Source organism: Sus scrofa, chromosome 15 (assembly GCF_054392235.1).
Source record: "Sus scrofa isolate SSC_HxYL_T2T_F1_AM1 chromosome 15, Sscrofa_HxYL_maternal_Yorkshire_Landrace_v2.0, whole genome shotgun sequence".
Lineage (NCBI taxonomy): Eukaryota > Metazoa > Chordata > Mammalia > Artiodactyla > Suidae > Sus > Sus scrofa.
In genome coordinates this window covers 60,260,608-60,286,096 of record NC_139397.1, presented here as the reverse complement: position 1 = coordinate 60,286,096, position 25,489 = coordinate 60,260,608, and the positions used below count along the sequence as shown (strand labels likewise).

The 25,489-nt window shown below is 38.5% G+C and overlaps 1 long non-coding RNA gene across 2 annotated transcripts in view; it reads left to right on the top strand.

Moving 5' to 3' along the window:
* LOC146395868 (uncharacterized) overlaps positions 1-25,489 on the top strand; it is a 187,514-nt gene that overhangs the window by 25,034 nt on the left and 136,991 nt on the right. The window lies entirely within an intron of this gene.

Genomic DNA, 25,489 nt, shown 5'->3' with positions numbered 1-25,489 from the left:
CCTGCCCTTGCTCAGTGGGTTAACGATCTGGCGTTGCCGTGAGCTGTGGTGTAGGTTACAGACGCGGCTCGGATCCTGCGTTGCTGTGGCTCTGGTGTAGGCCGGTGGCTACAGCTCCGATTCGACCCCTAGCCTGGGAACCTCCATATGCCGTGGGAGTGGCCCAAAGAAATAGCAAAAAAAAAAGACAAGAGATGTGTAAGAGTTCCCTCTAGAGATAATTTGCTTTGTTCAAATAGGAAAAAGTTCAGGACTGGTAGCTCAGTGGTCTTGGAGATCTCAATTTACCCAGCTGAAAAATGGAATGGATGAATTAATAAACCAGTATTCATTGAAGTCTTCCATGTGCTGGGCACTGTCTCCCAGGCATTGGGGTACCCGTATGAACAACTCTATCACTGCCATCTGGAAACTCACAGTCAAGTAGGGGGACCAAACCAATGAAGAGACGCTGGTAGTAGAGAATGGCAGCTGTATATGAGGTGCTACAGAAACACAGAGGGTACCTCATCCAGGGAACAAGGATGGGGTGAGCACTTTAAACTGGGCCTATCCTTCGGTAAGAACAGGTGAACAGTGTTCTAAGCAGAGATTAACATATGCAAAGATCTAAAGCAGTGTTTTTCAAATGGGTTGGGACTCATTAGTAGGTCATGAAATCAATTTAATATGTCATGGCCAGCATTTAGAGATTAAGAAAATAGATGTCAGAGTGCACCTCACTTTGGGTGGAAAATATTCTTCCATGAAGCATTTCTCCCTCTTTGTATGTATGTATGCATGTATGTATGTATGTGCATGGGGGCTGGGCAGGTGGGAGGAAGACACTGTACTGGGTTACAGTGTAAAATGTATTTCCTATCGTTAGTTGAAATAAAATTTTTTAAGGAAACCACCCATCTAGAGGCATAAGAGAGAGCATTATGTGTTCAAAGAACTACAAGCAGTAATTCAACATGAATGTAACATATTGGTAGTGCTGCCAGAAGATAAGCTGAACTCAGATCATAGAGGGCCTTAATGACTTGCTAGGTAGTTTGAATAGTATCATGAAGGAAATTAACTACTCTTAAAAGACTTCAGGAAGAGGGGGGACAAGAGCAAGATGTATTGGTTGAATAAAAATAATTCTAGCAGTTATGAGAAAGATGGATTGAAGTGATGGTGATAAAATCTGATAACAGGAGACCTCTTAAGCTGTTGTAAAAATTCAAGGGCCTGGACTGAAGGAGTAGGAAAGGAAATGGCTGTAATGGTTTTTTTTTTAATTTATTAGAGCTCTTTTTAAAAATTATGTGATTATTCCTTATATAGCATTGTGTTCTATTTCCATAGATATACACAAGAATAGTTACACAAAGGCAGGAATTTTTGTATATTTTTCAAACCTCAGCATCCTCAGAAATGAGAACAGTAGTTATCAGATGGTCAATAAATGTTTGTTGAATGAATGATAAATGTATCTTCTCATATCATAAGAGAATATTAATTATAGGAGATTGTTTTAAGTTTTCTTCTCCTGACTGCATTGTCTCTGTAACCGCCCTTCTTATTTTCTTTTTCTTGCCATTTTATTTTTTATCTCAATCTTTCATGTTAGAGACTTTCCTAAATGTTTAGTAGTCTTTCTATGTTTATTTTATATTTCAAAGTGAGGCATTCAAGTCAGTCAGTCATGCTCCCTGTGGCTGGTAGAAAGATGATTACTGAGGGTCCAGTCAGTTGATTAGGTGACTCCCCAATTAAATTCTATGTCTTTTCTCTTAATGGAGAATCTTCTCATCTTCTGCCTTGGAAATATAACCCTGGCTCCCGGTATTCTGGGGGCTAAATTGGATGAAGTATTCTGGAGTTAAACTATTGAGTGGGTAGACTACCATTTAATTCTTGTTTTTAGTCTGGCACCTGACCTTGGGTGCATTTCTCCTGGTGTTTGTAAATCTAGAACCTTGCTGGTTTGATTTCTCTAAAGATTAAATTCTATTCTCTTGGTTGGAAGGGTGAGGATTTGTCGCCTGGTTGCATGGGGTCTAACAGCTTTATAGTCAAACTTTCTACCTCCTTCTTCCAGTCCTTCTCCTTCTCCTTGCCTTCCAGGGTCCCTGATGCATCCATATTCTGAGCCTGTCCAGGGATCTGTGCTGGGAATTCATCTCCTTCTTGTCTGCATACCCTTGTTCATATACTGGAGTTCAGCTCTGCTCCTCAGTTACCATTTGTCCCTCTGCTTTCCAGCTGTTGTTGACATCTCTTAGGTGTTTGTCTTCACTGCCGTGCTTTTTATCCTTGTGAGTTTATACAATTTTTATTACTTTTTTATTATTTTAGAAGGGTGTTAGGAGAAAAATGGAAATAATTTCATGCATTTAATCTTTCATGTTTAAACAGAACTCTCAGAAAGGCATTTTAGAGAGTAGCTTTATTGACTGATAATATTAATTACTAATCCCATTTTCTCTTTCATTTTCTCAGATTTAATCACATTTGTTCAATTAAGTTACCTAGGAAAAGAATTTGAGAATGTCGGTTGTGTGCTTTGATTTTAGCAATAATTTGTTCTCAGTATAAGGAATGAAATATTACATTCTAGTGATAATTCTTTTAGAACATGTAATGTTACCTCAACAGTGACAACCATTAGTAAATTTAACCATTGAGCTCATATCTGTCCATTTAGCAGTTCTGATATGGAATATTTACCTGGTAGAAAATCTATTGAGGCAACTGAGAAATTCTAATATATTACATAGGAAGGAAAATATTGGAATGATTGATCGTAATAAAATTAAGAACATGCTACTGGAGGAACTCATCAAGTACCTAAAAAATAAGGAGCTAAATAAATAAATGTGTGTTATTAATGCATCCTGATATTTGTAGGTGACAGAATTTCAGGGTCTCTAATTCCACATAAGAGTTCTGGGTAATTATGATCTAGTGTTCTGGCCTAATTCCTTATTTTAATCATTACTGGATATATTCCATATAGTTGATGATAAAATACTATTTTATCTCTCTAAGTAAGACTTAATGACAGCACTTTTTCCAAATGTTCTGTGGCATCATTTAATGTCCTTTTGGTCTAATGCTATACTAGCATTCAAGATACTGATTCTAGCCAGGATTTGTGAGTATGAGAGAGAGAGAGAGTGTGTGTGTGTGTTTAAAATGTCCAGAGAATTGGATTAAATACAACTATCTGGTTTGTGTCTTTTGATGTGTGATTTTCATTTTTTAACTCAGGGAAATTGAGGTGTAATTTATATACAATAAAATTTACCCCTTTTAGGTATACAGTTCATTGGATCCCGGTAAGTGGATACCACCATTACAATTAAGACCCAGAATGCTGTTTTCCTCACTCTATGGTCAGTCCCCTCCCCTAACCCCAGGCAACCACTGGTCTGATGTCTGTTCCCATTCTTGGCCTATTCCAGAGCTTTAGCAATAATATATTGGAATGCAGATTAATATGGGATGATTAAATACACCAGGACATCACAGCCTATTGGGTGTGAGTCATAGCTTATTGCGCTGCTTTCATTATGTCTGCCCAATTAGTTCTTATTGATAAACTGTATGGATTTCAGAAAGATTTAGGATTCCAGGAACTTAAAATGTATCTTGCGGGAGGACTAGATTCTCAGAGCATCAGAGTAAAGATCTCTTCTTTGACCTATTGGCCCAGGAGCTTCCCAGCCATACCTTCTAATTTCTAAGCTCCTCCTTGTTGTTTCAGTGTGGGCAGGTTAGGCATACTGACCAGAATGATCACATACTGAATTTTAAACTCTAGGGAAGAAGTCTAAACAAGCCAAAAGCAAAAGGCCTCTGTGAGCACTTTATTCCCACAGGGTTGTATTTACTAAGGGCCATTAGGATTAGCTTGACATGGGTTTCTCTTAGCCAGAGAGATATTCCAGGGTATCTGTATTAAGTGGGTCTTTTAAAAGTATTAGGAAAGGACAGCCAGTTATGTATGTGTCAAGTCCCTTTTGATTTCCACAGTATCATGTATTTCTAGTTTTACTGTAGCACTTTGTAAACTTTAATGATCTAAAAGAACTAGTAACTTGAAATCTTAAAGGGAAGCTCATTTGTCTCAGTATCCAAATCACTTACATTTATTATATTGGGAAGTATGTTGGTTTATTCCCAGAAAATTTTCCTTACCTGTCTAAAGACAATATGCTTGCTCAGTATGCATGCTGCTTCTATTTATATTTTTATGTTGTGTTAATTTCAGGAGAAAATTCATATTCTTAGGAAGCCAGCACCAAAAGGAACCTTAGAGGTCATCTTGTCTGTCTTCTTTCTGATACAGGGAGGGAATCTAAGACTCAAAAACATGACTTCCTAAGGTTCCAGGAGAAAAGATTAGTTTCAGGAATTTATTTTTATGTGAGTCTAAGTACTTTTCTTGATCATTTAACATTTCTAAGCAAATTACTAATACATCCACACTAGAGCCCAAACTAACAACCCACATTTATTCCACCAGGCAATAAAACATAAATTTTGTAATAGTTCCTTTGAGAACATTGGTATAAACACATTATTTGTCCTATATTATGACCACTTCACCATTATCATTGTTATAGAGTCATCAAATGTGTCTCATCTGAAATTCATTCAAGGGGAGTTCTTGTCGTGGTGCAGCGGAAACGAATCTGACCAGGAACCATGAGGTTGTGGGTTCGATCCCTGGCATCACTCAGTGGGTTAGGGATCTCACGTTGCCGTGAGCTGTGGTGTAGGTCCCAGACGTGGCTCAGATCTGGTGTTGCTGTGGCTGTGGTGTAGGCTGGCAGCTACAGCTCCGATTTGACCTCTAGCCTAGGAATCTCCATATGCCACGGGTGCGGCCCTGAAAAGACAAAAGACAACAATAAATAAATAAAAAATAAAATATTCATTTAACATTTATCTGCACATAGCACTAAGGTAGCCACTGTATTACTCACTAAAGGACACTAGAGAGAACCTAGCACATGTAGAACTCAACATCTGGTGAGCCTAAGCCTGAGTGTACATAATTTAGATTAAAAAGTCACAAAAGACACTAGATATTATACTCACCTTATATATAGCCAACAAGTATTGTATTTTTAGGAATTTTAAGGAACTTCGCATTGTTTGAGAGTTTTGTGTTTTCAGGGAATGTTCTTCTGATTAGATCAGCATTTCAGGAACTCTGAATGGACTCAGCTTTCAGCCTGTGATAATTCTCCAATCTTTGGGAAGGATAAATCAGATTTAGGAAATGAACATTTGCTATGTGTGTGTATTTACCATTTGCTACCCCACTAGGCAGCAGTCATTTAGTTCTATAAATCCTATTATTGAAATGACTCCCAATATAGCAGCTGTAGTCATCGTTACCATGGCTACAGAGTATCACTGTATCCCCTCTGCTGATTCCTCACAGACGTGTTGCTGGCAACATTAGGATTTTACCTCCTTGCTCTCTTCTTTCCTCTCATTTCTTAGAGAAATGATTCTGTTGGATCCTTTTTCTGTTGAGTGGTATGTTTAGTTGAGGTTCTGTGTGAGTAAAAGAAACTTGGCTCCTGCGTGTTAAATAAGATAGATGTGTTTTTCCATCCCATAAAAGAAGAATGGAGGCAGGCAGCTCAGAGTGCATCTGGCAGCTCCCAGGTATTATTAGGGGCCCAGGCTGCTTCACCATTTTAAGCTTGTTTTCATTCTTTAAAGGTCACCTCATAGTTCTAATGGCTGTTGAAGTCTGGCTTTTATATTCTTGTGTCGAGCCTGAAGAAGGGGAGAAGGCATAAGGGCAAAAAAGGGGTTCCTTTCAGCTGAGTCTGTTCACTTGAAGCATCATTCCCAGAAATCTCACACAATACTTCTGCTTATAGCATATGCCCAGAATTTAGGCATATGGTTAAACCCAGCTATAAGGGTGTCTGAGAGAGGTAGTCTTTTATTCTGAGTGTGCCCAGCTAGGAAGAGAGATAGGGTGGAAGGTGTAGTAGAGAACTACATCTATGCCACAGATAATTTAGGTGGAATATTCTTTGTATATCTGTGAAGACTTTTCTGTTCATAACAACCACTATTTTACAGAAATAGTAACTGTGGATACATGATTGATGTAGTTAGTTCAGCAGGCAGTAATTTGGACATCCTCAGAGAAGCTCAGAGATTGTTCTTATGTCATACATATGAGCATGTTCATAGTGACCATTTGCTCTTTACTAGAATGCTTTCAATTATAGGCATTAAAATAGAACAAAGTTTAAAATAAAATCTCAAAAATATATCTATCCCATACATTTTATAGAATCTTAGGAAATATAACAGACTGAAGAAAAAGCTAGAAATTAAAACACAGTTAAAGGCTGTAAAAATAATTATCAGCTTCTGGAGTTCCCATTGTGGTGCAGCAGAAATGAATCCAACTAGGAACCATAAGGTTGTGGGGTCGATCCCTGGCAACGCTCAGTGGGTTAAGGATATGGCGTGGCCGTGAGCTGTGGTGTAGGTGGCAGATGCAGCTCAGATCTGATGTTGCTGTGGTTGTGGTGTAGGCCGGTAGCTGTAGCTCCAATTCAACTCCTAGCCTGGGAACCTCCAAATGCCACAAGTGTGGTGTAAAAAGCAAAAAAAAAAAAAAAAAAAAAAAAGTTCCTTTGAAAGAATAACTTGAAGTATGATTGCCTAATATAACTCCTGAAATAAGCTTAGGGAGGTTGAAGAAATCTAGTACCAAGTTAAATCTGTTTATCACTCATAGCTTTTTCAAGATAACTTTCCTTGATGTTTTGCACAACCGTTTACTAGCTGTGTGGTTTATTTATTTATTTATTTATTGCTGCAGCATGCAGTGGCTTGATGGGGGAATCTCAGTTCCCAGACCAGATATCAAACCCAGGCTGCAGCAGCAAAAGTACCAGATTCTAGCCTCTAGATCACCAGGGACCTCCCAACTGTGTGATTTTTAAAAACAGGTTTATTGAGATATAATTTACATACCGTGACGTTTACTCACTCATTGTGAGTGTACAACTCAATGATTTTAGTAAATTTATAGTCATGGAACCATGACCACTATCCAGTTTTATCATATTTCTGTCTGCTTTCTGTCTCTATGTTCTTTCTAGACATTTTTCTACAAATGGAATCATGCGATATGTATTTTTGTGCCTAGCTTTCCTTTAGCATATTTTCAAGGTTCATCCATGTTGTAACATATATCTGGAATTTATTCTATTTAATTGCCAAATAGTATCCTATTGTATGGATATAACACATTTTATTTGTTCCTCAGTTGATGGACATTTAGAATGTCTCCAGCTTTTTTCCCCCCAGACTGTTATGAATAATGGTGTTGTGAACATCTATGTGCATATCTTTGTGTGGACCTGTATTTTCACCTCTCTGATAGATTCCTAGGATTGAGATAGCTGGATTGTATCTGTATCCTAAGCTATGTTTAACTGTTTAAGAAACTGACAAACTGCTGAATAGCATTGAGAACTATGTCTAGATACTCATGTTGCAACAGAAGAAAGGGTGGGGGAAAAAACTGTAACTGCAATGTATACATCTAAAGATAACCTGATCCCCTTGCTGTACAGTGGGAAAATTAAAAAAAAAAAAAAGAAAAGAAACTGACAAACTGTATTCCAAAGTGTTTGTATCATTTTACATTCCCACTGAAAGTACATGAGACCATTTCCTCACCAACACGTATTGTCTATCTTTTTGATTATAGCCATCCTGGTCGGTCCCTAGTGGTATCTCATTGTGATTTTAATTTTTGTTTCCCTAATGACAAATGATTTTGACCATCTTTTCACGTGCTTGTTAGATATGGTTATATCTTCTTTGGAGAAATGTCTGTTCAGATCTTTTGCGCATTTAAAAAGTTGGTCACTCATCAAAGCACTGTTATACATTGGTCATTATAACTGTTCTCTAGGGAGTTCCCGTTGTGGCTCAGTGGATTAAAGACCAGATGTTGTCTCTGTGAGGATGCGGGTTCGATCCCGGGTCTCACTCAGTGAGTTAAGGATCCAGCGTTGCTGTAAGCTGCGACATGGGTCAAAGAGGCAGCTTGGATCTGGTGTTACCATGGCTGTGGCATAGGCTGGCAGCTGCAGCTCTGAATTGACCCCTGGCCTGGGAAAAAAAAAGTGCTCTCTCTATATTCTGATGTCTCTTATCAGATCTATCATTTGGACATATTTTATACCAGTCTGTGTTTTTATTTTCTTAATGATGTCTTTTGAAGTGCGAAAGTGTTAAATTTTGATGTAGTCCAACATAGCAGTTTTTCTTTTGTAGCTTGAGTTTTTGGTGTTGTGGAGTTTTGAGCAAGTTGTCTAACCTCTTTAGGCCTCAGTTCTCTTGTCAGTAAAACTGGAAGAATAATTCTTGCCTCAAGGGTAACCTCAATTTAAATCTGATTTCCCTGTATCTATTCAGAACAATGGAAAGTATAAGCAGAGACTGCAAATTCAAAGAAATTCTGTTCTTGGTGCCTATTCTGTTCTTTTTCTGACTTACTGGCAGGGAGGAACTTGATATATGCAAAAGCTGTTGAATTTATCTGCTCATCAGTTGTGCTCCGATCTTCTGATCTGAGGTCAGGTTTACAGATAGAAGGGAATAAGCAGGATAGATAAGGGGAGCCAAAATACAAAGGAGGTTAAAGAATGGATGAAGTCGCCTGGGAGGGCTGAGCAGGAGGGGAAAAGATTGTAAAGGGGCTGGGAAACTTTTAGGGTAATAGATATGGTAACAATCTTGATTGTGATGATGGTTTCACAAGTATATACTTATGTCAAAACTTATCAAATTATGCATCTTAAATACGTGCTGTTTATCGTGTGTCAGTGACCTTAAACAGCTTTTTTTTTTTTAAAGGTGGTTTTAATTGCTATTAGGATGGCCGTTAGTATTTTTTAAAAAACTGAATATAACAAGTGTCGAGAAGGAGGTGCACAAATCAGAACCTTTGTACATTATTTGTGGGAATATAAAATGGCATAGTCATTATGGAAAAGTTTAGCGCTTCCCCAAAAAGTTAAACATAGAATTAGTACATGATTCAGCAGTTCCACTCTTAGGTATATATACAAAATAACTGAAAACAGGGATTCAAACACATATTTATACTCTAATGTTCACAGCAGTCTTACAGTAGCCAAAGTGTCTGTCATCAGATGAATGGATAAACACGAGTGTGATTTATACATACAATGTTATTCAGCCTTAAAAAGGAGTAAAATTCTGATACATGCTGCATCATGGATAAACTTTAAAGATATTATGCTAAGTGAAATAATATAGACACAAAATGACAGTTATTGTATAATACCACTTATATGAGGAACCTAAAATAAGCAAGTCATATACAAAATAGAGATTACTGGGGCCCAGGGACAGGCAGGAATGGGGAGTTATTGATTAATGGGTACAGAGTTTCTGTTTAGGGTGATGTAAAAGTTCTGGAAATGGATAGTGGTGATGGTTGCACAACAATGTGAATGTACTTAATGACACTGAATTATGCACTTAAACATTGTTTAAATGGTAAACTTTACATTATTAATATTTTACCACAATAAAAAATGCAAAGAAAGGAAAATAGATGAAGGATATATAAACTCAAGTGGTAATAACGATAAAAAATTGTATAATGAGAAATTGGTAAATCAGCCTGAGGGATAAAATTAGAAGTAGGGAGAGTCTGTTTCCTTCCTGGTTCCTTTATTTTATCACTCATACCTATCAATTACTATGAATTTATTCTCCCATTTCTTCCCTCCATTGTTTTTAGGCATGGAGGGTAATAAAGTGTAAAATAAATTGAATGCATTTAGCCTGGGGAAAAGAAGATTTGGGGGAGGCCATGACAGCTGTGTTCATATTTACAGGGCTGCCGGGTGGAGGAAAGAGGGGGCTTATTCTGTGTGTTCCAAAGATAGAAATAGGATTTCATGGGACGCATGTATTTCCTGCCTCTGAAAAACGAATAATATTTTAATAAATAGAATAGTCTATACATGGAGGAGACTCCTTAGAATGCTAGAAATGGGCAGTTAGAGGCTGAGGATGTTGCAGAAAGGACTGCTACATTAGCTGGGATGTTGGACCAGCTGATCTCTGTAGTAGCATCCCAGCAGGACAAAGGAACTTTGGGTTGGGATTCTGAAGATTGTTTAGTGGTGTGAGAAAGATTCAGGGCCTATAAGGGATGTTGAGGTACCCAACAACTAACAACAGTGAGAAGGCCTTACCGTCAGACCTGAAGTAGCAAAGGGAGGCAGTGCAGTTTGAGGAGCCCAATGAAGAGGACTCATCATCAGAGGAAGGGAGACCACCCAATAGAACCTGCTAGTCATCTTCTGCTATTATCTTTCATTGGCAAACCCAGCTGGAAGCTAGAGGGCACCAGAGATGCAGTACTGCTGGTTGTAGGGAGAGATCAATTTCCTGGGGCACTGAGCGGAGTAGAGAAGCATCACTAAGCTTTCTTCCATCTCAGAGACCTATCAACTTGGAGGCGTTGAATTTCATAGCAGACAACCCAATTCCATCCCCACCCCCAACTTGAAAAGAGCAAAAGACACAAGAATTGTACTTGATACTCTGTGAATGACCAGTGCATCATGTGAACGTAAAGAGATGCTTAGATTATCTGGCCATATGCAAGGGTAAACTTTACATTATTAATATTTTACCACAATAAAAAATGCAAAGAAAGGAAAATAGATGAAGGATATATAAACTCAAGTGGTAATAACGATAAAAAATTGTATAATGAGAAATTGGTAAATCAGCCTGAGGGATAAAATTAGAAGTAGGGAGAGTCTGTTTCCTTCCTGGTTCCTTTATTTTATCACTCATACCTATCAATTATTATTAAAGGCTGAAAGATGGGAAAGAAACCATTAATCAGTCAACATAGATTTATTGAGTGCCTTCTGTATGCCAGGTACTGTCCTAAGTGCTGTGGATTTAATGGTAAGGTAGAGATTCTTCTCTTACATAGTAGAAGAGGAGACAGATATCAAAGACAAATAACTCAGGATGCTATCACACAATAGTAAATTGGTTAGGTCATTAATTGTACCATTTCCTAGTTGTATGACCTTCGTTAAGCTACTTGACCTTCTGTGTTAAGCTACTTGACTTTCAGTTCCAGATCTGTATGTGGGGTTTAATGATTGCACTTGCCTATTAGTGTTGTCATGTGGTTATAAATAGTTAATGTATGTAAAGTGTTTAGATCAGTGTCTAGCACATAGAAGAGCTATATGTAGATGTTTGTTATTTTTATTGGGCATTATTAGGTACTAGATGATAAAGGAGATAATAAAGCAGAAAATGCAGAGAAAAGAGAATGGTGATTATGAGCATAATGGCAGTGGTAAGATGGAGATCAGGGATGCTGCTTAGCAGAATTGCTGTTATCAGAGAAGAGCCAGAGGTCCTGGAGAAAGGGAAGAAAGCTGCCCCCTGTGACCTGATAGAATGCTGTCAGTCTTCAGGGACAGATCAGATGACGGCCTTGATAATGATAAACACAATGCTGGGTAAGTTAGAATCCATTTTGCAATATGGAGTCTAACATTTTTTAGTCATTTAAAAGGAAAATATTTATGAGTTCAGGCTCTGAAATCAAATTATACAGGTTCACATCCAGATCTGCCATTTACTGTCGTTTTACCTGGGACAAGGTGCTTAATCTTGTTGAGGACCAGTTTCCTCTTTTGGAAAATGGAAATAATAATACCCACCTCAGAGTTATTTTGAGCCTGAAATGAAGTCATCTGTGGTAATTGCTTAGCACAGTTCCCAGGACATTCTAAGGCACCAGTTCATGTTGTTGCTGTTGCTTACTGCTGTTGCTACAAAAAAGAGAGAAGGAATATCTGTGCAGAACTTGAAAAGGGTGAGCATAGTAAAATAGTGACACCTTTTTGTTTTAGTTACTCTGTCTGATATCAGGGCTTATAAAGGATAACTTTTGACTCTCTTTGCCAAGGCTGAATCATCCTAAGGGGCAGCATCCTATGATGCACTCCCTGAACCAGAGCATCTGCTCCTGCTCTGCATGAGCAGTTATCAAAAAAGATCTCCCAGCGCTCGATGAAAAACCAAAATATTTTAATGATAAAATTTGGTACTTGAACTGTATTTACCTTTGAGTGATTATTTTGACTTTTCAAACTTACAAACAGCGTTAGTAAGATGGGTATTGCTGGTGAAAATTAATTGCAAAAGTTACCCCTAAAAGTTTTGCGATTTCTTTTCAGCTAGCTCTTTCTGAGCAGTTAATTCCCTGAACAGTCTTATGGTGCTGATTTTAAAAATGAGTCTATTTTGACAATACCTGCTAATTTCTGCCCTGGTAGTTTTCAGCAAATCATACTTCATAGGTTAAAAGAGGATAAGAAAATGGCAGTTTCCGCTGTGGCACAGTGGATTAAGGATCTGGTATTGCTCCAGCTGTGGCATAGGTTGTAGTTGCCACTTTCCTGGGAACTTCCATGTGCCACAGGTGCAGCCAAAAAAAAGAAAAAAAAATAGATTAAGAAAATGATGGAGATTTTCCTCTTCTCCCAACTCCACCCCATAAAACATTTTGAGATTGAAATACTTCAACTATAACTTTTCATAGTTACTGCTCATTTGTAAATTGCTTATAGCACATAAATGAATACATGAATGTCAAAGTTTGTTTTTCTAAATGACACGTTCAATCACCTTTTACCAGGAATGATAATCTGCTCTTTTCTCAAGTAGTTATTTTTGTAAAATTCATTGGAATAAATCTTTACTTTTATCATTATATTCTCTATATTAAAATAAAATTCTTGGAGTTCCCGTCGTGGCTCAGTGGTTAACAAATCTGACTAGGAACCACGAGGTTGCATGTTCGATCCCTGGCCTTGCTCAGTGGGTTAAGGACCCTGCATTGCTGTGGCTCTGGTGTAGGCTGGTGGCTACAGATCCAATTAGACCCCTAGCCTGGGAACCTCCATATGCTGTGGGAGTGGCCCTAGAAAAAGGCAAAAAGACAATAAATAAATAAATAAATAAATAAATAAATAAAATTCTCATTAGTCTGGAATACTAGGAAAGAAGACTCATGTATTCATCATGGGAAAAAATTTAAATGTGTCTCATTACCTCAAATACATCACTATCTGTATTATGAATGAAAACCTAACTAGGGAATAAAGTACTTGAAAATTCCTATTCAAAGCATGTACTACATTGTGATGTGCCACAAACAAAACAGAACTTTAACATATGAAAATTAATTATAGGATTCAGAGGTGGAGGATACATCTGAAGAATTCATGATTTTTGAGGCTTTGGTTTAAAAACTGTTGTTGGTATTAGACCAGTTATCCCCTTACTTTCAGGTAAGTCCAAGAAAGTTTATGAGGGGAGACATTATTTTGAAGTTTTTATTCTTTAGGCAGTTTGGTATTTAGTGTCCAAATACCTACAACTTTCAAAGTAGTGGAGAATGGGAGTTCCCATCATGGCACAGTGGAAACGAATCCCACTAGGAACCATGAGGTTGCGGGTTTGATCCCTGGCCTCACCCAGTGGGTTAAGGATCTGGCATAGCCCGCGGGTATAGGTCGAAGACCTGGCTTGGATCCTGCGTTGCTGTGGCTGTGGTGTAGGCCAGCAGCTATGGCTCTGATTGGACCCCTAGCCTGGGAACTTCCATATGTCAAAGGTGCAGCCCTGAAAAGACAAAAAAGACAAAAAAAAAAAAAAAAAAAGTAGCAGAGAATGAATTAATGATGTTCAGCAATATAGAAAAGTCCTCCAGGAGTTCCCATTGAGGTGTAGCAGAAACGAATCTGATTAGTATCCATGAGGATGCAGGTTAGATCCCTGACCTTACTCAGTGGGTTAAGGATCAGGCATTGCCGTGAGCTGTGCGTGGGTCACAGATGTGGCTCAGATCTGGTGTTGCCGTGGCTGTGGTGTAGGCCGGGCGGCTACAGCTCTGATTCACTTTGACCCCTAGCCTGGGCACTTCCGTATGCTGCAGGTGTAGCCCTAAAAAGCAAAAAGAAAAGAAAAAAGAAAAGTCCTCTATTTTTCTCCTTTCGAACTTAGTAATTTATTTAGTATTTGGGTGCTAATCTATCATATTTTAGGCACCAAGAACAACTGATAGGTAAAATAATACCTTGCTATTTGAAGACATTTCCTTTGGTTCTTCTTTCTTTTTTCTTTCTCCCCATTTTGTTTTGTTTTCCTTTCTCCTCATTTTGAGGAAGGTTTACCGTGTTGTCGTTAAGAAAAGTTTCTAATTCACCTTGAGAGCCAGCTATATATTATGAAATGCAGTGTTTCCCTAGTCAAATCCTTTGCTTAACATCCCTTACTAATTGAGTAGAAAGATTCTCCTCCAGGGACCTTTGGCTGCCATATATCTCTTGCAAAGCAAGCAGGCCTTTCTCCTTAAGGAGAACTTACTGGCATGAAGTTTCTGGCTTCAATATGTGTGGCTTCTTGTCTGAATCCCCCACACTGAGTTCTTGTATTCTCCTCCTCCTGAGGTCACGTCCCACACAGCATCCCCACTGTGCTGGGTCAGCAGGACCTAGGATGACCATTTTCCTTCTTCATTATTTGTCTAAACTTAGAGAAAATAATAACACTATTGATGTCGCCCTTGGGTTTCTGGTACAAACCAGGTTGCTGTACACAGAATGATTATTTGTTTTTCTGCTGAAGCACGTGTGAGAGGTAAAGATGGGTTCTTTGCTTCTCAATTTGTGTAGGACACTATTGAATAATGAATGTGGCACAGAATGGCTGACAAAAATCTCCTTATTTCTTCTAGTAGACACACTGAAACTTTTCTAGGCCTGTACAAGATCAAGCAGCCATAAAACTCTTTTTATTTTTGGTAACTTTTCTGTGATTTTCCATAGATCCTCAGAAGTGGTGTGCCCTCTTTCGAAAATTAAATTAACTAAAAAGGGAAAGAAAAAGAGCTGCATTTTCTGGGGTTTCCCCAAAGGCTTTTTATCTGTTTAAACTAACCAGGGATTTTTCACATATTGACATAAGCATTCATTTGCTAATTTCTTGGACATTAAACTGCATGGAGCCTTCCCCAGAATCTTGAATGAAGCTGGAATACTTGGGTCCTTAGGGCTGCCTAAATCCTGCGTCATTCCATGCACACATATGGTTTTTCCCTCCTCTATCTCCTTAGATAAAAGTCAGTGCTGATCGCCTTAAGGAAAAGAATGAGTTAAATGGACCAATATTCTAGGCCTGGATGTAAAAAAACTGGCCTTTTCAGAAGCCCCTTAGCACCTGCAGCAGCAAGGTCATTTGCACATACATAAATAAATAAATTAACAATGAATAAATAATTTAATCCTAGCCACACAATGCCACCTTGCAGATTTGATCCCTTGCAGCTCCCAGTGAATTTGTCCATTTCTAATTCTTTTTGATAAAGTCCTCAGATACTTGCTGACTGTCAGGCTCATTTTCTTATTGTTTTCGCTTGATTAGTTCTGTATGACCTGAGGTCGCCCTTAAAATCCACATCTCTCTCGTGAAGACTCCGAAAGCCTTCTTTTTAGTGCCCTCCTAAAAAGATGGAAAGTGCCTGCCTTTTCTCCAAACAAAAGCCTAGAAGGTTTTTCGTCCCTAGCCTCCTGAAGCAGCCCAAGCGCAAAAATAACTCATTAAGGGGTACCATGTTTTCGTGGCCTCTTAATGCAGTGCACTTGGGTGTGCCTGTGTCAGGACTCCCGGGTCCTGGAGGAGCTGAGCCACCTCCCCTTTAACCCAGCTAGGCACCCTGTCAGTGACAACACCAGGTCGTGGTGCCTGCCCACCCACACTGTTGCCCCAGGCTGTTTGTTCCATGGTCTTTCAGAAAAGATGCTGGCCTTCATGGAGGGTGATCGAGGAGTGGGGAATTGCTTTTTCCTTTTTCTAGACTGGCTAGGAAGTTGCTGCCAGATCCTTATTTTCAGGCTACACATTCAGCTTAGGCTGTAGGCCCAGCGGCAGGAGTCTGATCTGATTGACAGGTCTCTGTGATCCCCATGTCTGTGCTGGGTCTTTACCTTGCATGGCTGAGGCCTCACTCTGTGTTACCTCTGCCCACTCTCAAGTCATTCTCCCTGCTACCAAGAGGCCAACTCCTTCAGAGGGGAGAGGAAGGAGATTGAGACCCTGTGCTGGCTGAATATGATAACCTTTAAATAAAGGGGACTACACTCCTCACTTCTGTTTCTAGTGAAAAATTCACAAAGACTAATTAACTCAGTGGTTCAGTATCTTTCAACAGTTCTGATGAAGTTTTCCATGATTTCTGACAAGGTTTTTTTTTTATTTTTAAGAAGATTTTCTTTGTAATTTTTTTCTCCTTCCTTCTGACCATGGAATAAAAACTTGCTATATTATGTGGGTTCTGAAAGTTGTCCCTTTTTAGTAACAGTAAGTCTCTAGAGTGCTTAAAGAAGATGTTGAAAATTGTAGTACCATATGAAAGTTTGAAAAAGTAGGCTTCAATACCAACGTGGAAATCTACTACACAGGTTTTAAAGTCTCACTATATATGTGATAAAATTTGGGGGATAGATCTTCATATATTTTGGTGTGTTCAGCAGTTTTGCAGAAGGATAAATTACCTAGACTGAACTATCATAGCCCTCCAAGTATCTGGTTCCATCTTCTGAATCCTAAAATAGTAGTCTTGGCCCCAGATGAAGTCAGGATACCTTGTGAATGAAGCTCTGGAAGAGTACACTGATGTGTGTAATGCACAGGAAGGGGAGCTCTTTGACTAGAGTCATATTTTGCTTCCTGCTCAAGCAAATCTTCAGGTGGCAGGAACAAAAAGCCATGAATTTATATCAGTCTGTGCCATCTCTGAACCGTTAAAATAAGAAAACAAACAAAATCTTTTATCCTCTGGAAGATTCATCATCCGGGATGGTAATGGCAAAGAAACTTAACTTCAAAAAGCTTGCATTACCACTTTGTGTTCATTGTGCGTTGTTTCCCCAGAGCTATGCTGGGCACTTTGTGAAACACTGGGGCAATCACAATGTTACATTACTGAGGACAGAGAAGGGGTTTCTGAAGTGATTGTACCTTTCTTTTGAGGGGATAGTTAGTCTCTTTGTTGAGAAATCTCTATTGGATGTTTCTGAACTTTGTGAAAAGTAAATTGTGAAAAACTAGAAGTCTACATTCCCAGAAAGAAGCAAACAGAGACCAACCCCCAGGAATGGTAAAACTGCTACAAACATGTCACACGCTAAGTCCTAACAGCAGTTCTAGCTTTTTCTTATTTTAAAAGTTATAAAACATTTCAGATTTACCGAAAAATAGAGTGATATAGCAAGCATTTATTTACCTACGACTCACTTTCGACAGATGTTAACATTTTGCCATGTTTGCTTCAGCTCTTTTCTTCAAAAAATTCATGTAATGAAAATAAAAACAAAAATAAACAAATGGGGCTTAATTAAACTTAAAAGTTTTAAGTTTTTGCATAGCAAAGGAAACCATAAACAAAACAAAAAAAGAACCCACAGATGGGAGAAAATATTTGCAAATGAAGTGACTAACAAAGGATGAGACTCCAAAATATACAGACAACTCCTACACCTCGATACCAAAAAAACAACCCAACCAAAAAATGGACAGAGCATCTAAATAGACATTTCTTCAAAGAAGATATACGGATGGCCAAAAAACACACGAAAAGCTGCTCAACATAGCTAATTATTAGACAAATGCAAATCAAAACTACTATGAGGTACCACCTTACACAGCCAGGATGGCCATCATCAAAAAAGTCTATAAACAATACATGCTAGAGAGGGTATGGAGAAAAGGGAACCCTTTTACACTGTTGGGATGTACATTGGGACAAACCATTATGAAAAACAGTATGGCGTTTCCTCACAAAAATTAAAAATAGAACTACCATATGATCCAGCAATCCCACTCCTATGCATCTATCTGAAGAAAACCATAATTCAAAAAGATACAGCCACCCCAATGTTCATCGAAGCACTATTTATAATAGCCAAGACATGGAAACACCTAAATGTCCATCAACAGAGGAATGGATAAAGAAGATGTGATATATATATATACAATGGAATATTATTCATCCATAAAAAGAATGAAACAATGCCATTTGCAGCAACGTGGAAGGACCTAGAGATTATCATACTAAGTGAAGTTAGACAGTGAAAGACAAACATCATATCATTTATATATGAAATCTAAGAAAAGGATACAAATGAACTTTTTGCCCAACAGAAACAGACTCACAGACTTTGAAAACAAGCTTATGGTTATGAAAGGGGACAGGTTAGGGGAGGGATGGACTGGGGGTTTGGGATTGGTATATACATACATGGTATATGGAATGACTGGCCAATGGGGACCTGCTGTAGAGCACAGGGAATTCTATTTAATTATTCTGTGATAACCTATATGGGAAAAGAATCTGAAAAAGAATGGATGTGTGTATATGTATAACTGAATCACTTTGTTGTACAGCAGAAATTATCACAATATTGTAAATTAACTATACTTCAATAAAACTTTAACAATGAAAAAAATAAATAAATTCGATTCATTGGGGGAAAAAACGCAGAAAAAAATTTACGGATGCAGCTGAAGCCCTCTTTAGTCTCCCTTCCTGATCTCATTTCTTTCTGAGCCGTCCCAAGATGGCTCTAAGGATAACTGTGGTTTTTAAGGGAAGTTTTACTTCCATCATTTGTTTTCATAATTTACCTGCTAGAATGAAAATATAATTCCAATTTTGTAAAAAATATTATATATTTATATTGTAAAATATATGTATATACAAACACATATACACAAAGACCAGAGTGAATAATGTACATGAAAAGGTCAACAGTTGATATTGACAAAATTTGGGATTTTTCCTCTTTGTACTGTTGACCTAAAACAAATGGACGTCCAGTTATTTCTGCAGCAAAAATGGGTTTATTTGGAATCAGCAAAGGATTCCAGGTTCGTAACCATGGCAAGCCATGAGCAAGTCCTCGCACAGCAAAGAGAAGAGAACTCAAGAGGTGAAAAGGAAGCTGGGAGGGCTACAGTAAACAGAGAGTCCATTGCAGGAACTGGGAGTTCCAGGTATAGTAGCTTTTTACCAGCTGAGTTGGGACAGTCTTTCATTGGCTGAGCTCTTATCAGGCAAGAAAAGGAATCTTCCTCTTGGGCTCTGCTATCCTCCTAGGGCAAGAGAGCTCCTGCTTTTGGCCTCCTGGCTCTCTTTAATCAAGGTTTCTGTTTATTAATTTTTGCAGTACTTTTACACATTTTCATGTGTTATTGATCATATTTAAATAATGACAAGTAGTAAATAGGTAGTAAGTAATGATGTTATAAAATAATACCCTTTACTATTTATAAAAATACAAGCATTACATCATATGAAAAGGTATGCCAAAAGTTCTAACTCTTAAGACTATGGAAAGCCCTCCTGTACCTACTCCTAACTTCATGATTGCTTCCTTAGCCAGAACGCATAAACCAATAGCAAAACAATCAGGCATAAACCAACAAATGGATATTAAACTAGCTTCTAGGAGATGAACATCATTAACTTGAGAATCTTTAAAGCTGTTATATAAGCAATTATGATGACTAGCTTAAACTTGTGTCTGATAATAAAAGACAACATTCAGATATATTTAAGAATAGGACTAAAAGCAGGTGGGAAATTCTCAGAACAAAAGTTAATGAACTAGGACTGAAAGATGCTAATAAGAAACATGTGAAGATCTTGTATCTGCAATGAAGGCTTATTAGGGAGGACTATTCTAAGTGCATTGAGAAGTGAATCTCTGAGACATATATACTTGATAAAGTAGATGGCTGTTTCATTGAAGTGAGGGAAGAGGTCTGTCCAAAGGAACTTCTAACCTAACATTACCTGTGTTTGAAGTTAAAAGGTATCTCCCACCTCCTGGGTGGACACAGCACTTAAGGTGCAGGCTGGTTTTGAGCCCCCACGGATCCCAGTTTCCCGGTGCCTTTACGCAGTGCCAGTGTGTCCCACTGTATACAGCAGTCCTGAGATCTAGCTTCTTTTACACTCCTTCACTGTCTTTCCCTTTTTTCTCTGGTTCTTGGGAAATGGCCCCGTGAGCTCTGGCTCTGTGCACTGGAATATGGATCTGAGGCTTAAGTCAGGGGAAAGCAGAGACTCATGCTCTGGGGAAAGCAGGTTGTTCTTACAACCTGGTCTGGTTCTGCTGTTTACACTGATTAAATTTGGTAAAAGGAAAATTTTCAAGTTCAGTCTACCTCCCTCAAGCTCTGCTGTAGCAGTTAGGTTAGAATCTTATGCCTTTCAGATGTGTTTATTTGCTCTGTTTCATCATCTTTGTTTATGTCTCCATCAGAATCCCTTGAAAACAGATGTCTAAGGCAGTATTGAGATACTCTTATTTTTCTTTTCTTCTCCTTCTTCTTCCTTTTTTTTTTTTTTTTTTTGTCTTTTTAGGGCTCTACTGTGGCATGTGGAAGTTCCCAGGCCAGGGGTCGAATTGGAGCCACAGCTGCTGGCCTGCGCCACAGCCATAGCAATGCCATACCTGAGCCTCATCTGCAAACTGCACCACAGCTCATGGCAATGCCAGATTCTTAACCCACTGAGTGATGCTACGGATCAAACATGCGTCCTCATGGACACTAGTCAGATTTGTTTCCACTGAGCCATGATGGGAACTTCCTAGATACTCTTATTTTTCATATCATACCTTAGTCATACCCCAATACCTGAACATTTGTCATAGCCACTGGAGATTCATTTAGATAAAACTTATATCAAGACCTTTTAACTCAACAGAAGGAATATCTCATCCACTCTTATAGTGAAGAGTAAAACGTCCTTGGCCTTTCGGGGCAGAGTTGTACAATGTCCTGGCCCATCCCTACTGTGAACACAGAGGGAGTGTGAGTGAGGAAAGACCCTGAGCTCCTTCTAGAGGCCAGCAACTTTATTTGAACTTACAGCCCCTTTTCTGAGTCTTATTGCCATAGTGATAAGAAACAGTAAGTATGTCCTTGTGACAAAATCCTGCCTGACCAATAGAGGACCACTCACTATGGACATCTTGCCTGTGTGTAGGGTAGTCAGCAGTGAGGAAATGAATGACTGGGTTAACCACTGGGCTTGTTATTCAACTAGTGGTTGGTATACTCAGCAGTTTTAGCACATGAGAAGAGCCTGGCAGAGGCCATCTTTCACAGATATTTTATCAGTTAATGAACCATGTGATAGGGAATTCTCCTCCTGGTAAGTGTGAGATTTATTGAACTCGTAAGTGTAAGGACTGTTGTTCCTTCTTGTGAATTTACTACTTTATTAAGTCCTTATATATGTTGCTAAGTGAATTTGTGTCACCACGGGACTTTTTTGTGTTGTTCTTCTATGGTTCCTCAAGATAACTATAATTTGAAGTTTCTATTCATGGCTTGCTAATGCCGAACATTGATTCCTATCTCCCAGGCCTTAGCCATGCTGTTCTGTTCAAAGGACAATATGGCAAGTAGTACCATTGTCACTTGTGATTTCTCCTAAATATGAAATACTCTTCTGTTCATTTTTGTCACACCACTCTTACTCACAGGGAGTGACTTCTTTTCCTCAGCCTAAAACTCAGTATGTAGTAGTTCCCTGGTGGCCTAGCAGTTTAGGGTTTAGTGTTGTCACGGCTCTGGCTCAGATTTGATCCCTGGCCCAGGAACTTCTTCATGCCATGGGCACAGCCAAACAAAAAACAAAACGAACTCAGTACAGAGCTTTTGGTTCCCCTCAGTCTTTCTAGTGAAAAAGGACAATATTTCATATTTCTTTCACTATTTTATGGCTTATAGCTGAGTTTTTAACACTGTTTAAGCTGCTTCCCAAAGAGAATTTCACTGAATATTTAAAAAACATGTTTAGGAATTTAAGCATAGTTGTTTTTAAGCCAGCTACCTGATAACAACTGTCTAGAGCAGTGATGGGGTCTTGGGCACCCAGGGATACACTGGGTGGTAGGGAAAGTAAGGAGAATCTGAGCTTTAAACTTGCAGGTCTGGATTAAGTGCTTGTTTGTATCAGTCTTTATTATACAATTGATTTTGGCTATTTTCACCTCGTATTCGAAGATATTTTATTATTATTTTTTGCTTTCTTTTCCCTTTGTTTGGGTTTATCTTCTTGGTAATGTTCAGGGGTTTTTTGGTTTTTTTTTTGGCGAGGGAGTGTGACTGTTAATGGCCTCCTTTAAAACCTCATGAGCTCCCCCTGCTGTTTTGCAGCTGACAATACAAGCCCCATTCAATGTTTCAAATTGATTCATTTTTTTAAGATTTTTATTTTTTCAATTATAGTTTATTTACAATGTCCTGTCAATTTCTGCTGTACAGAAAAGTGACACAGTCATAAATGTACATATACATACATACATACATATATACATATGTGAATATATATATATATACACATTCTTTTTCTCACACTTGCCCTCCTTCATGTTCCATCACAAGTGACTAGATATAGTTCCCTGTGCTATACAGCAGGATCTCATTGCTTATCCACTCCAAATGTAATAGTTTGCATCTACTAACCCCATTCAATTTTAATTCCAAGAAGCATACAAGTAAAATAATTAAAGAGAATCCTTGTGAGTTTGCTTGATCTAAAGGGCAGATTAATACCTGTTAGCTTTCTCCTGAAAGTTTACAAAATCATAAAAGAAAGGAAGATTCTTTTATTGTTTTATCTGTGCTAATACTTAACTTAGTGCAAGGGGTCTGTACATCTCCTTTGATCTAAGAAGCAGATCTATACTGCTTTTGAAAAACCACAAATAAAGAATGAGGAAATGTATTATGAAGTTATATAAAGTCTGAAATGGTCTGACTAAAGTATGGAAGATGGGTTTTTAGTAATTTCAGTTTTGATCTGTAATGGTTTGGAAAAAATAAAATATGCTTTGATAATAAGCAATGGATATAGTTTCTGTTTTGTTTAATTTTTTCCCCAACACTCCTTGAAATGTTACTTGTAGTTTGACTTAAATTTATGTATCTTAATTTAGTATGGGTTTTCATGTTAAAGATAATTTAATATCACACAGAAATCACATTTATTAATATTTTCCATGATTGTACAAGTAATAGGGTACCATACTACATCATAATATATGTAATCATAATAATATATAAAAACATCAGAAGATATGCATTCACTAGATTATAAATATGTATATTGGAACACCTACTAGTTGCCACTTCCAGTATAGGTAAACAGGTTTCTGCTTTTGTGTAACTTATAGTTTATTAGGGTAGGCATTTATGGAAAAAATTCAGATGTATAATTTAAAACTATTAATTATTTGTTGGATGCGACATCAATCACAGACAACAAAAGAATAAAATTGGACTTCATCAAATCTGAAACTTTTATATCTGAAAGGACACATCAACATAGTGGAAAGACAGCCCAAGGAGTGGGGGAAAACGTTTGCAAATCATATATCTGATAAAAGGTTGATAGCTAGAATATATAAAGAACTCCTACAACTCAGCAACATAAAAACCAAACAATTCAGTTTAAAAATGGACAAGGAACTTGAATAGACATTTCTCCAAAGATACACAAATAGCTAAAAAGCACAGGAAAAAGATGCCCAACATCCCTGATCATTAGGGAAATGCAGATCAAAACCACAGCAAGACACTACTTCACACCTATTAGGATGATGATTATTTAAAAAAAAACCCAAAAAACAAAACACAAGTATTGGTGAGAATGGAATCCTTGTGCATTGTTGGTGGAAATGTGAAGTGATGTAGCTGCTGTGGAATATAGTATGTGATTCCTCACAAAAAGAGTATTACCAGATGATCCAGCAGTTCACTTTTGGGAAAGCAGGGACTTGAGCAGATGTTTGTATACCCAAGTGTATAGCAGCATTATTCACAGTAGCCAAAAAGTGAAAGTAACGGAACTTAGGTGAGTGGAGAAACAAAATGGCATACATATAATAGAATGATATTCAACCTTAGAAAGGAAGGAAATTCTGAAACATGCCGCAACATGAATGCATCTTGAAGACATTATGCTAAGTTAAGTAAGCTAGATACAAAAGGACAAATGTTGACCAATTCTACTTATGAGATGCTGGAATAGTCAGATTCATAAAGACAGAAAGTATATGGTGGTTGCTGGCAAGGATGAGGAAGTGTTGTTTAATAGGTACAGAGTTTCAGTAAGGGAAAATGAAAAAGTTCTAGGAATGGATGATCAGCAGAGTTACACAGCAGCGTTAATGTGCTGAATGCCGTAGACCTGTACACTTTAAAGTAATTGAATTGGTAAACTTCATATTCGACCACAATTTAAAATAATTTGAAAGGAGAAAAGCAACAGGCTTCTACTAGCAGATATTTTCATGTGTAAGTGAGGCTGGTCCAGGAAGGCATTGTTGAAAGCTGGCAATGAAAGTGTGAAGAATGGAGTGGGGAAGAATGTTTGAAGGCCCCATGCTGAGAACTTGAGTGTGTCTGAGGAACTGAGGGGAGACCAGGGTGGTTGGCAGGAGAGACCTGTGTGGAGAACAGAGGCAGTGAGGTTGGAGGGGTGGGCAAGGCCGGGAACAGATGCACCTAATAAGATTGGGAGGTAGGGAGATGAGGTACCAGGGAAAGTTTTCATCTTAAAGGGGAGGATGGAATTTTCTAGGTAAAGAAGGGATGTGAGGGAGTTCCTGCTGTGGCTCAGTGGTTAACGAATCCGACTAGGAACCATGAGGTTGTGGGTTCGATCCCTGGCCTTGATCAGTGGGTTAAGGATCCGGTGTTTCTGTGAGCTGTGGTGTAGGTTGCAGACGTGGCTCGGATCCTGTGTTGCTGTGGTTGTGGTATAAGCTGGCAATTGTAGACCCCTAGCCAGGGGAGCTCCATATGCCACGAGTTCGGCCCTAAAGAGCAAAGGGGGGGGGGGCAGTGAGGAGGCTGGGATGGTGGTGGAATGCATTTCTAGAAGAAAGGAAAAAGCACATGCAGAGTCAGGGGAGAGCTTGGCAAGTTTAGGAAGTTATAAATATTTTAGAAGACAACTGAAAGGGGTCAGAATAGACATGTTATTTAGAGCCAGTGACCTTAGTTACTTAGAAAGACTTAATTTACTGGAAGAATGTTGTACAGAGAGCAGTAGGATATAGTGAGGTGGTTGCAGCACATGCTCTTTCCTTTCTTCTAGAAATGCATTCCACCACCATCCCAGCCTCCTCACTTCCCTTCCTTACCTAGAAAATTCCATCCTCCCCTTTAAGATGAAAACTTTCCCTGGTACCCGATCTCCTTAGCTCCCAATCTTATCAGGCAGATCTCTGTGGTACTTGTTACACTTGTGCGAAGCCCCTATCATTCCCTTGACAAATACCTGTTAATG